The sequence below is a fragment of the Vicia villosa genome, linkage group LG6 (assembly GCF_029867415.1).
Source record: "Vicia villosa cultivar HV-30 ecotype Madison, WI linkage group LG6, Vvil1.0, whole genome shotgun sequence".
In the NCBI taxonomy this organism is placed as follows: domain Eukaryota; kingdom Viridiplantae; phylum Streptophyta; class Magnoliopsida; order Fabales; family Fabaceae; genus Vicia; species Vicia villosa.
Genome location: NC_081185.1, coordinates 164,785,496 through 164,797,515, shown reverse-complemented (window position 1 = coordinate 164,797,515; position 12,020 = coordinate 164,785,496).

Genomic DNA, 12,020 nt, shown 5'->3' with positions numbered 1-12,020 from the left:
AGTTTAAGGATTAACTTATCATATCATGTTGTGTTATTAAACATTGGATAGAGATAAGATATGATACTATCTTGTCTCTTATCCCGTGCACCAAACGGACCCTATAAATTTTAGAAACATTAATTATCATTTTTCCCAAGTATATCATTTAGGCTTTGTTTGCGAGTTTGGAGGGGAAGAGAGGGGATGACTTTGGAAAATAAGAAGAACTGGATGAAAAGAATAAAAGGATTTTGAGTAGGAGGGTTTGATTTTATTCATAACACCAAAAATTCTATAAAATGGAGAACTAAAAAATTGTATTGAAGCAGAGTTTAGAGGGCTTACATAAATTTTCCAAATATCTTTTAGGTTGTTATACTATTCTGAAAATTAAAAATTTAGTAATGATAATGGCTATTTTATCATTCTAAACAAAATTATTTTTTTAAAAATGTCAAATATTTTTTATATATTTTTTTAAATTTCGTTTTCGGAAGCCTTCCCTTCTCCTCCCCTCCAAACTTGCAAACACAACCTTATTGGTCAAAGGCACCAATTATAAATTTATATCTCTTATTTAAAAAAATAGATGATACTTAATGATTACTTCCTTCGTATTATAAATAAAATGATTATTGATGTTCATTAATTAGAGAATTTCACATGGATTTTTCATTTATAATATATTTCTTATAAATACAATATTTGAAACTGATAATGAGAATATTACAATATACAATATTCTTATTCTTTTTAATGAGAATAATACAATACACTATTTTCTTTTCCTTTCTAAATTATATTATCAGCATGAAACTCTATCAAATTAAAAAAAAGGACTAAAAATTTAAAAAGGACAAAAGTTGAAACTATAACTATTTAAGATAATATTGGTTTTTTATTCTTTTATTTTATATTAACTGTTTCAAATATTGATATTATATTATATCTCATTAAATTATCAAGTATCTCTAAAGGGTAAAAAAGTAATAAATTTATACCATTTTTGAAGAATATATGTAGTTTCATTGAAAGATAGAAAAATAATAAAATTTTTATAAAGTTTCTGATGAACATATAAAATATCTCTGAAGGATAGTAAAAAAATGAATTTCTTATATAGTTTCTAAAGAACATAAAAAGCATTGCTGAAGAATAACAAAACAATGAATTTGTTATATAGTTTTTGAATAATTTATTAAACATCTCTGAAGGATAACAAAAATATTATATAGTTTCTAAAGAACTAATAAAGCATCATTGAAGGAGTGTGAAATGAACAATTTTTTTCATCAATTTTAAATAACATGTATGATATAGTTCTTAAAGAATTATAATAAAATTAATATTAAAGTATTTGGGATGATTTTCATTTATCCTAGAAGAATTTCACTAATATAATATTAAAGAATTATAGAAGGGTCAAATCAATAATGTTATAAGGTTTATGATTGAGTTTCTAAAGAAAACTTTTTTTGTCGAAGTAAAGATTTGTAACATTATCTTTGTTGAGAAAAACGATACCAATAACAAAGTATAATAGGGAATTAGGGAAGAGAATAAGAACACACGAATTGGTTATAACTGCTATTCTTTCACTTTCTCTTAAAACAAGATTACAAGTTTACAAGAATAACAAATAACCTCTCTCACCCTAAATTAGGATTTGCAGCTTAGCAATGATGAGAGACTAGTATGCTATTTATAATAAAACCTAACATACTAACTAATGGGCTTTTTCCACAAGGCCCATTACACAAGTCAACTTAATAAACAAGCTAACTTAACAAATTAGGGTTTAAACACTAAAACCTAATTTAACATGCTAACAACCCTAGCATCTTCGACACAAGCATGTGAACAACCTTCGACTTCATGCTTAACCCTGTCGAACCAAGAAGCTACCCTTCGGCCATACTAGAGTTCGATCCAAAATCTCACAAATCTCCACCTTGGATCTAACTCTACAACATCAAGGGAACAAACTAGCTTTCTTCATGCAGCTTTATCAACTGCATACAGTGGAAAAACTTGCAACTCGACAATGTCTTGGTGATCATATCAGCAGCATTGTCTTCAGTCGAAACCTTCAGCACTTGGACTTCTCCACGCTCGATTACTCCTCTGACGAAATGCAGCCTCACATCAATGTGCTTAGTTCGCTCATGATAGGCTGAATTCTTCGACAGGTGTATTGCACTTTGACTATCACATTTAACAGTGATACCTCGACCTTGAAGTTTCAGCTCATTCGCAAAACCTTCAAGCCACAATGCTTCTTTCACAGCTTCAGTTAGGGCAATATACTCCGCTTCAGTGGTTGATAGAGCAACAACCTTCTGAAGTGTTGCTTTCCAACTAATTGCAGTGCCAAACATAGTGAAAACATATCCAGAAATAGATTTTCTGGAATCCATACAACCTGCATAATCAGAGTCGACATATCCTTCTATTACTGCTTTACTATCTTCACCCAAGGCTCCACCATAAACTAGGACTCTATTCAGAGACCCATTTATGTACCTTAAAATCCACTTCAATGCTTGCCAGTGAGCCTTTCCAGGATTCGCCATGTACCTGCTTACAAGACTTACTGCGTATGCTATGTCGGGTCTAGTACAGACCATAGCATACATCAAAGAACCGACTATATTAGCATATGGGATGCTATTCATATAGGCTCTTTCGACATCAGTACTGGGACACTGATCAATACTCAGCTTGAATTGAGGGTTTGTTGGAGTCACAACTGGCTTCGAATTCGACATACCAAACTTTTCAAGAATCTTCCGTAGATATGCCTCTTGAGATAGGCATAACTTCGACTTCTTTCTATCTCTTCGAATGTCAATTCCAAGAATCCTGGAAGCAGCTCCCAGATCCTTCATATCGAACTCCTTATTGAGTTCAGCCTTCACCCTCATCACATCTTCAACACTGTTGCTAGCTATGAGAATATCATCCACATAAAGCAACAAAATAACAAATGAATTACCAGGTCGAAATCTGAAGTAAACGCAGTGGTCGAACTGACTTCTAATGAAACTTATGCGTGCCATGAACTTGTCGAATCTCCTATTCCACTGTCGAGGAGATTGTTTCAGCCCATACAAAGATCTCTTTAACTTGCACACATAATCTTCCTTCCCCTTTTCGACATACCCTTCAGGTTGCCTCATCAGGATCGTTTCATCTAGATCACCATACAAGAATGCAGTCTTCACATCCATCTGTTCCAGTTCAAGATCGAACTGTGCCACCATGGCAAGCAACATTCGAATGGACCTATGCTTCACAACAGGAGAAAACACATCATTAAAGTCGACACCTTCTTTCTGAGTGAAACCCCTTGCAACTAACCTTGCCTTGTATCTTTTCGACGTCACTCCTTCAATTCCTTCCTTAACTTTGAAAATCCATTTACAGCTGACTAACCTTGCCCCAACAGGTTTCTTGATCAGTTCCCAAGTATGATTATCATGAAGAGATTTCATCTCATCATCCATGGCCTTCAGCCATTCAGTCTTATTTCGACTCCTCATAACTTCCTTATAGTCTCTAGGTTCTTCGTCTAGAACCTCACTTGCAGAGATTAAGGCATAAGCTATAAGATCTGCATATCCAAGTCTCTGAGGTGGCTTGATGACTCTTCTCGACCTATCTCTCGACAATAGGTAGTCATCGTCAGTTTCCTCAACTTCAGCATCTTCTGCTTCTTCTTCGACTTCATCTGGGATATGCAATTCAGCATCAACATGCTCCACCTCAACAGGAATCTCTACCTGTTCCAGCTCTTCGTCAGATGTTTCTGTACTTCGACCAACATCATCAGTTTTCTTAAAAGCCATTTCAGCTTCATTGAAAACTACATCTCGACTGGTGATACACCTCCTGTGACCTGGCTCTAGGCACCATAGCCTATAAGCTTTGACTCTTTCAGGGTATCCCATGAACATGCATTTCAGAGCTCTAGGTTCGACCTTGTCTTGCCTAATGTGAGCATAGGCTACGCAGCCAAATACTCTCAGTTTGTCGAGATCTGGTGGATGTCCCGACCAAACTTCTTCAGGTGTCTTCATATCTAACGCTGTCGAAGGACATCTGTTTATCAGATATGTTGCTGTCGAAACAGCCTCAGCCCAGAACACCTTTGTTAACCCCGCACTAGTCAACATGCATTTGACTCTCTCCAAAATAGTTCGATTAAACCTTTCAGCCAAACCATTTTGCTGTGGAGTACCTGCAGTAGTTCTATGCCTTGCAATACCAGAGGCAGCACAAAAACTGTCGAATGCCTCATTGCAAAATTCAAGGCCATTGTCGGTTCTCAACCTCTTGACCTTTCTGCCAGTCTGATTTTCAACCAGAGTCTTCCAACTTTTGAAATTCTCAAAAGTTTCATCCTTAGTCTTCTGGATGAATACCCATAATTTTCTGGAATAATCATCTACTATGGATAGAAAATACCTTGCTCCTGAATGTGATGGACACCTTGCAGGCCCCCAAAGATCAGCATGGATGTAATCAATGGATCCATGTGTTCTTTGTTTGCCTTTGTTGAACTTCACTCTGCAAGATTTTCCAAGTACACAGGGTTCACAAAACTTCAGCTTTTCGACTTTGTCTCCACCAAGCAGATTTTGTTTCCCTAATTCGACCAGACCCCTTTCACTGACATGGCCCAATCTCATGTGCCAGATTTCTGTTTTCGACAAAGGTTTCGTGGATGCAACATTTGTCGAACCACTTACAACTTCAGCCTCAAGGGTATACAAGCCTTGTTTCTTCACGCCTCTCAAGACTTCCTTCGAACCCTTCATGACTCTTAGGATACTTTTCTCTCCTTGGAAAACATATCCTTTCTTATCGAATTCACCAAGAGAAAGCAGATTTCTCTTCAAATCAGGAACATACCTGACTTCAGTCAACAACCTTATTGACTCATCATGGAGCTTGAATCTCACAGATCCAACACCTGCAATCTTGCAAGCCCTGTTGTTTCCCAGCAATACTGATCCACCATCTTGATCACATAATTCCTCGAACAAGTCTTTGTTTGGAGTCATGTGCCAAGTGCAACCTGAATCCATAATCCACTCCTTCTTAGAGTCACTGCTTGAAACCACAAGAACATCAGATGATTCGAAATCATCTTGAACAATGGCAGCGTTGCCATTATCCTTACCTCCATGATATTTCAGGCGTTCAGGGCACACCTTTCTTGTGTGACCCTCCTTCTTACAATGGTAGCATCGAATGCCAGATGCTTCGCCACTGTAAGTCTTCGACTGGCTTTTGCCTTTTTTCTTGTCGAACTTACCATCCTTTCGTAAGAGTTTTCCTTTAACGGCCAAACCTTCGCCAACAGTCGAAGGTTTATGCTCCTTTCGTTCATTCAAGTCCTTAGAGTACAAGGCTGATTGAACTTCTTCAAACGTCAGGGACTCCCTTCCATACAAGAGAGTTTCTTTGAAGTGAGCATGTGATCGAGGCAAAGAACACAATAGTAACAGCGCTTGATCTTCATCATCGATCTTCACATCAATATTTTCAAGATCAAGAATCAGCTTGTTGAACATATCCAACTGCTCAGCCAATACTTTGTCTTCAATCATCTTGAATGAATACAAAGCTTGCTTCAGGTAGAGTCGATTTACCAGCGATTTGGTCATATACAAACTTTCAAGTTTCACCCATAACCCTGATGCCGTCGTCTCCTTTGATACCTGTCGGAGAACCTTATCACCAAGGCTCAACAAAATTGCGCTGTGTGCTTTCTCGATCATATTTGTCTTCTCCGCTGCCGTTAATGCAGCATTCATGGCTGCCTCTCCCTTCAACGCTTCCAAACAACCCTGCTGAACCAGTAGGGCTTTCATCATCAAGCGCCACAGACCGAAATCATTCACTCCGGTGAATTTTTCAATCTCATACTTTGTTGACGGCATCTTCTCCACGCTCACCGCACCAATTTGTTGAGAAAAACGATACCAATAACAAAGTATAATAGGGAATTAGGGAAGAGAATAAGAACACACGAATTGGTTATAACTGCTATTCTTTCACTTTCTCTTAAAACAAGATTACAAGTTTACAAGAATAACAAATAACCTCTCTCACCCTAAATTAGGATTTGCAGCTTAGCAATGATGAGAGACTAGTATGCTATTTATAATAAAACCTAACATACTAACTAATGGGCTTTTTCCACAAGGCCCATTACACAAGTCAACTTAATAAACAAGCTAACTTAACAAATTAGGGTTTAAACACTAAAACCTAATTTAACATGCTAACAACCCTAGCATCTTCGACACAAGCATGTGAACAACCTTCGACTTCATGCTTAACCCTGTCGAACCAAGAAGCTACCCTTCGGCCATACTAGAGTTCGATCCAAAATCTCACAATCTTAAAACATCATGAAAGATGACACAAATAATCTTTAGCATATATATATATATATATATATATATATATATATATATATATATATATATATATATATATATATATATATATATATATATATATATATATATATATATATATATATATATATATATATATATATATATAATTTGAAAGAAGGGTGAAAAAAGAAAAAAATTTAGTTATATGATAATATTATTCTATTTGATAGTATTTAAAATTTAGTACTGATTTTATTTTCTAATATGACAAATTTGTTTTTGAGATAATTCAATTTTTAAATTTTGTTGTCATATTGAATATGCTCTATGTATTTATGTTCTATACAATAGAAAAAATAATTGATTTGATTGTAAATTTATTAAGATTGAAAAATATCTACTTCATAACTAAATATTATTAATTTTTAATTAATTTATATTTATTAATAAAATTAATTTGATTAATATAATATTTATTTCATTATGAAATATATTAAATTTGTGACTAAATTATTAAGACTGACAAATATTTATTTTATAATTTAATGTTATCAATTTGTGATTAATTTACATTATTATAGTTGAGAATGTTTTATATAAAAACGGATCGTTTCAAATATAAAGTGATTGAAAAAAAAACCTAACTCTTATATATGTGAGGTAGTAACATATACTTATAGATGTTATAAGTCATATTTTAAAAAAATTTATGAATTAAAGATTTTAATTTTTTTCTATATAATAAATATTTATTTATTTATGTATTTTTTATATTTTTAAGATAAATTTTAGTGGTTATTTGAGTAAATAAATATTTATTATAAAAATATTACATTTTATAGAATACCTATACACTTTTTTTGTTTAATTTCTAATTAAAACATACTTACTTTATTTTATTTCAATTCAATTTATAATTATATCTCTATATACTTTATGGTGTTGTATTTGTTGCATAAAATTTGTATTTTAAGATTTTTTCATAATATTTGATGAATATCTGATTGAAAAGAAAAATTAAATAAAATATTTAGAATATTTATTTTTATTTGAATAATAACAAAGTTTAAATTATATTTGTTCACGTTGATTCAAAAGGATTAGAATGCGTGAAATACATGTATTATCTAAATCAGGATTTTATATATCAAATTTTAGTTTGTCGTTGGTAAAACCGGTTGAGTCATCTCGGATATAATATGACGCGATAACTAGTGTTAAAGAATCAGAAATTTCTTTAATCCAATAAATTTTGTGTGTTTATAAAGGAAATTAAAAATCTAAAAAATTGAGTTTTCATGACATTAATTGTTGCATATACTAAAACATCTTGCAAAATTTTACCGTCTACTCTCAATCAGATGTTTTTGAAATTGTTTTCTCCGACTAAGAATTCAAATTCTGAATTTTTCAGAACTTTCTTGATAAGTATCACATATATTATTAAAATTAATATTGAGCATCCTATAGAATATGTTCATTAAAAAATAGACTTGAAGATCTATTCTTTATACATCTAAAGTTAATTGTATGACTGAAATTTCCGAGATCATAAATTATTGATAAGATATTAGAAATACACAAAACATGAATATTAAGATATTTATTCACATTAAACCAACACATTACTATATATTTCTCCTCCCTCGATGTATAGCTTATTTCAGGTTAATAACCCGATACTTCCCATCTAAGTGGATTTTGTTGTGTTGCGTATTTTCAATTGCTCCAATATAATACGCAGAGACGAGTCCGAAATAAAGTCAATATTAACAATGTTTATAAAATTAATTATCAGCTGCTAATACTCCAATCAAAGTAGATTAATCTATTAGACAATCTAATATTGCAAATGAGTTGAAACCGCACATGAAGTGTGATAGGAAAGTTGGTTCCAATATTAAAAGTCCTTTACAAGAAAAAGAGATGAATTAATGATGACTCAACTGAGAACATGAAAACTATAAGAGTACTTTGACATGATTCATTTTTGAGTTTCAGAAGAACTAACAAGATATCTAAAATTTATGAAAATAAAGAGATCTCCAAAAAAAAATATCATGTATGGAATATGATGGAACCAAAATAAAGTCAATATTAACTATGTCTTTGAATACAATATAACACTAAAGGTGAAAAATAATAGCAAGGACCATGAATCAAAGTCTATCAAATATTATAGAAAAAGTAAAAATTGGCCAAAATTAACATATTCAATTAAAGAAGAATTAAACACACTTTACAAGTTACTTGATATTGGATCAGTAGTCTGAACACCTACCAATCAGATATGTATAAGTATTTGTGAAAAATAAAAATATGAATGGTTAATTTGTGAAATACAAAGTTGGTTTTATTGCTCAATGATTTTCGCAAAGACCTAAGATTGATTTTGATGAAACATATCCACCTGTAGTGGATGTAATTCAAATTTTTATATTTAATCATCCTTGTAGCATATGAATGACTTAATTTAAACATGATGGATGCTGTAACATCTTATTTGTATGACTCGATTGAGAGCGACATTTACATGAAACTCCTTAAAGGGTTTAATATATTAGAGATACATAATTTGGGATCTCGATAAAGCTACTCCATCAAATTGAACAAATCTCTCTATAGACTATAATAATATGGACACATGTGGTATAATATGAACAAATCTCTCTAAGGAAGAGGTATACAAATAATTCCATCTGTCGTTTTATTTTTATGAATATATCTCAAAAAGAATTTGCTATAGTAGACATAGAGTCGCCACCGAAGTTTCTATTTGAAGGGAAACATCGATAAAACCCTTAAAGAAGACAAAACATGGTCATCGCAACTAGTGTATAGTCCGGGAGTCGGTCATGCGAGAGGAAGGTGTTAAACATCCCTTACATCTGTTGTACTCAATGAGATCCTCCTAATAGTTAAGGGTTAAAGTGTTTGTTCGTAATTGTTTGTTCATTAAAAGATATTTAAAAAAGGGAAAATGTTTATTTTTTTGTTATTGAGCTCGCCAGGGTTTTAAAACCCCGTGCCTACGTATCCCCCCGGTGCTATGGGGAATTCAGAGTAATGTAGTTCGGCTAAAAAATGCTTGTGTGTTGGTTGATTTTAGTTTAAGAAAATGGTTTCGACGCACGAGGGCGGAAAATAATAGTTTGATGTGTTCAGTTGATTTTTAGGCGTTCTGATTTAATTGTCTGGACGATACAGCGTACACCAATTTGTCGGTTATTTGCGGTTATTTGAGGAGAGCGTGGATGTACATCCGCCCTGTCCAACTATTTGCAAAACTGTTAATTAAATTTGATTGTAAAAAGGGATCTATTCTTTGAACGATTTTTGTACTAATGATCTATGTAGAGTCGCGTTGTAAAATATTCACGAGTTTGTGATGAAACAAGTATTAGTTCTAAAAGTATTTGGGTTTTATTTACAAGTTTATGATTGCACAAATTTAATCAAAGAATTAAGATAATGTACAAATTAATGGTTTTAATTAACCAAATTAAATAAAATGCATGTTAATAGATTTTTATGATCAATTGAACAAACTAAAAATAAATAAAAAGCATGTTTTCTTTTGTATTTTTTTTTATATTCTTGAATTAAAGTAAACTAACAAAATGAATAAAAAATAAAAATTTATAAGTGATGACTTGAACATTTATAAGTGAGAGAACCCACTCATCTATCACCTTAAGGTTTCTGGATGAATAAGTGATTTGTCTCTCACAAAAGTGCATAGTCTTACACTATTAACATGTTTGGATACACGAAAGGATTCTCAAAAGCACGGTGCATTTTCACAGCAAAACAGAAGCTATATTTTGTTGCTTCTTCATTTTCACGGTGGAAAGGGTATGAAACGCGCGTTTGATCTTTCCACCGCCAAACCAAACATGCCCTATGTATCGATGCTCCTAGTAATTTTCCGGAACACAATCACCAAGCCAATGAAAGAATAATGTGTAATATGTAAGAGAAACAATTTAAATTATACTTTTTTTAGGTAATCCTTTTTATACCAGGGTTGGTTGCAATTCTGAAGAATCTAATTAAATTAGTTGTGGACTTTCTCAAGGATGTTTGACCGGCTGCCTAGAACAAGTTGTATTCAAACTATGTTTGTTGAAGGTGATCCATCAATCCTATATTCCTGCTCCACTCCACCACTTTGCCACACTACTTATTTGCTTCTTAGTACTTGATAGGAATAATGATCAACTTAGCTAGGGCTGGACAACGGGCCGGATTGGGTGGGTTCGGGCCCAAAATCTCAATCCGGCCCAAACCGCGGGTGAGATGTATAGACCCATTTTCGTCCATTTTTAGCTAAGGTTTATACGGTTTGCGGTTCGAACGGGTTAAAGATTTTCGGGCGGGTTTTCACAGATAAGAACTTAAACTATTGTTAAAAATTTCTTGCGGATTCAGAAGGAAAAAAAGTATGAACATCAAGTTAGAAACAAAGATTCATATATAAATTTGATGTTTAAAACATGAACAACACAAAGAATTGGATTAGAGTTATGTTAAAAAAAATAAAAAAAATCAGAATAAACTATATTAGATCTAGATATGTATCAATTAAGCATCATTCAAATTGAAAAATAAAATAAGAGGGAGAGACAGAAGACCAAGAAGAGTGGTTGTTGTGTGTTATTTGCACAAATGTAGTTTTGCATGATTATGTGAAAATAATAAGGTGAGAAAATGAAAATGGTAAAGAATAGAAAAAGTGAGCAAAAGTGAGAGAAAATGCATAGAGATAAATGTAGAGAAGAAGGGAATACAGTAGTGAAATTTTGGAAGAGTTTTTCTATTAAAAAATTCTATTACTTATTTTAATTTAAGAATTTTTTATTATTATTAACGTTACTACTAAGATAAAGTATTAGCTAAAACTCTCTTGTCTAATATCATATCCTATGCCACTTTTAAAATATAAATATATTAGTTGATGGGAATGGTCATTGCCACACTGTCATGAAAAGAAATGCAATGAAAAAGCATAGTGATTGATTGATACTGGAAGTAATTAAATAATCTGGTATTTCTTCAACATTGAGACTTTGTACATTGAAAAGTAATGAAAGCAGTGATATGCACGGGTGGCTTCGGTTACCGTTGGGTCTATGATTTAGATCCGCACCCGCCCATTTCAACCTGTATGAAACCGGTTCAGACCATTTGTTCACCCACAGACCGACTCGACCCGCCCATTTAACCAATATTAAATTCGGTTTATGCGGATTTAACCGGTTTTCGGGTTTTTGTCCACCCCTAAACTTAGCTAATGAACAATATTGTGTCAAGTTGCATATAATACATTGTACGATTGACAGGGAGGTGCCATATCCTTTGATTCAATCACATCATCTTATATGGGGTCATAATGAGATACATTATTTGTCTAATAAAGAGCCCTAAAATTCAAAATAGCTGCGTACGGATGGTTGTCACTTTAAGAGGTAGAGATTCATCAAAGATCAAAATGTGGGCCTTCATAAGTTGAATTATGATGCCTCCACCATCCCAGTTCATTGAACAAAAATGAACTCTTTAAAAAACATTCATAAGAAAGATGTGATTTTTGAACTCTTAAATGTATCTTAGGTGCATGTATTA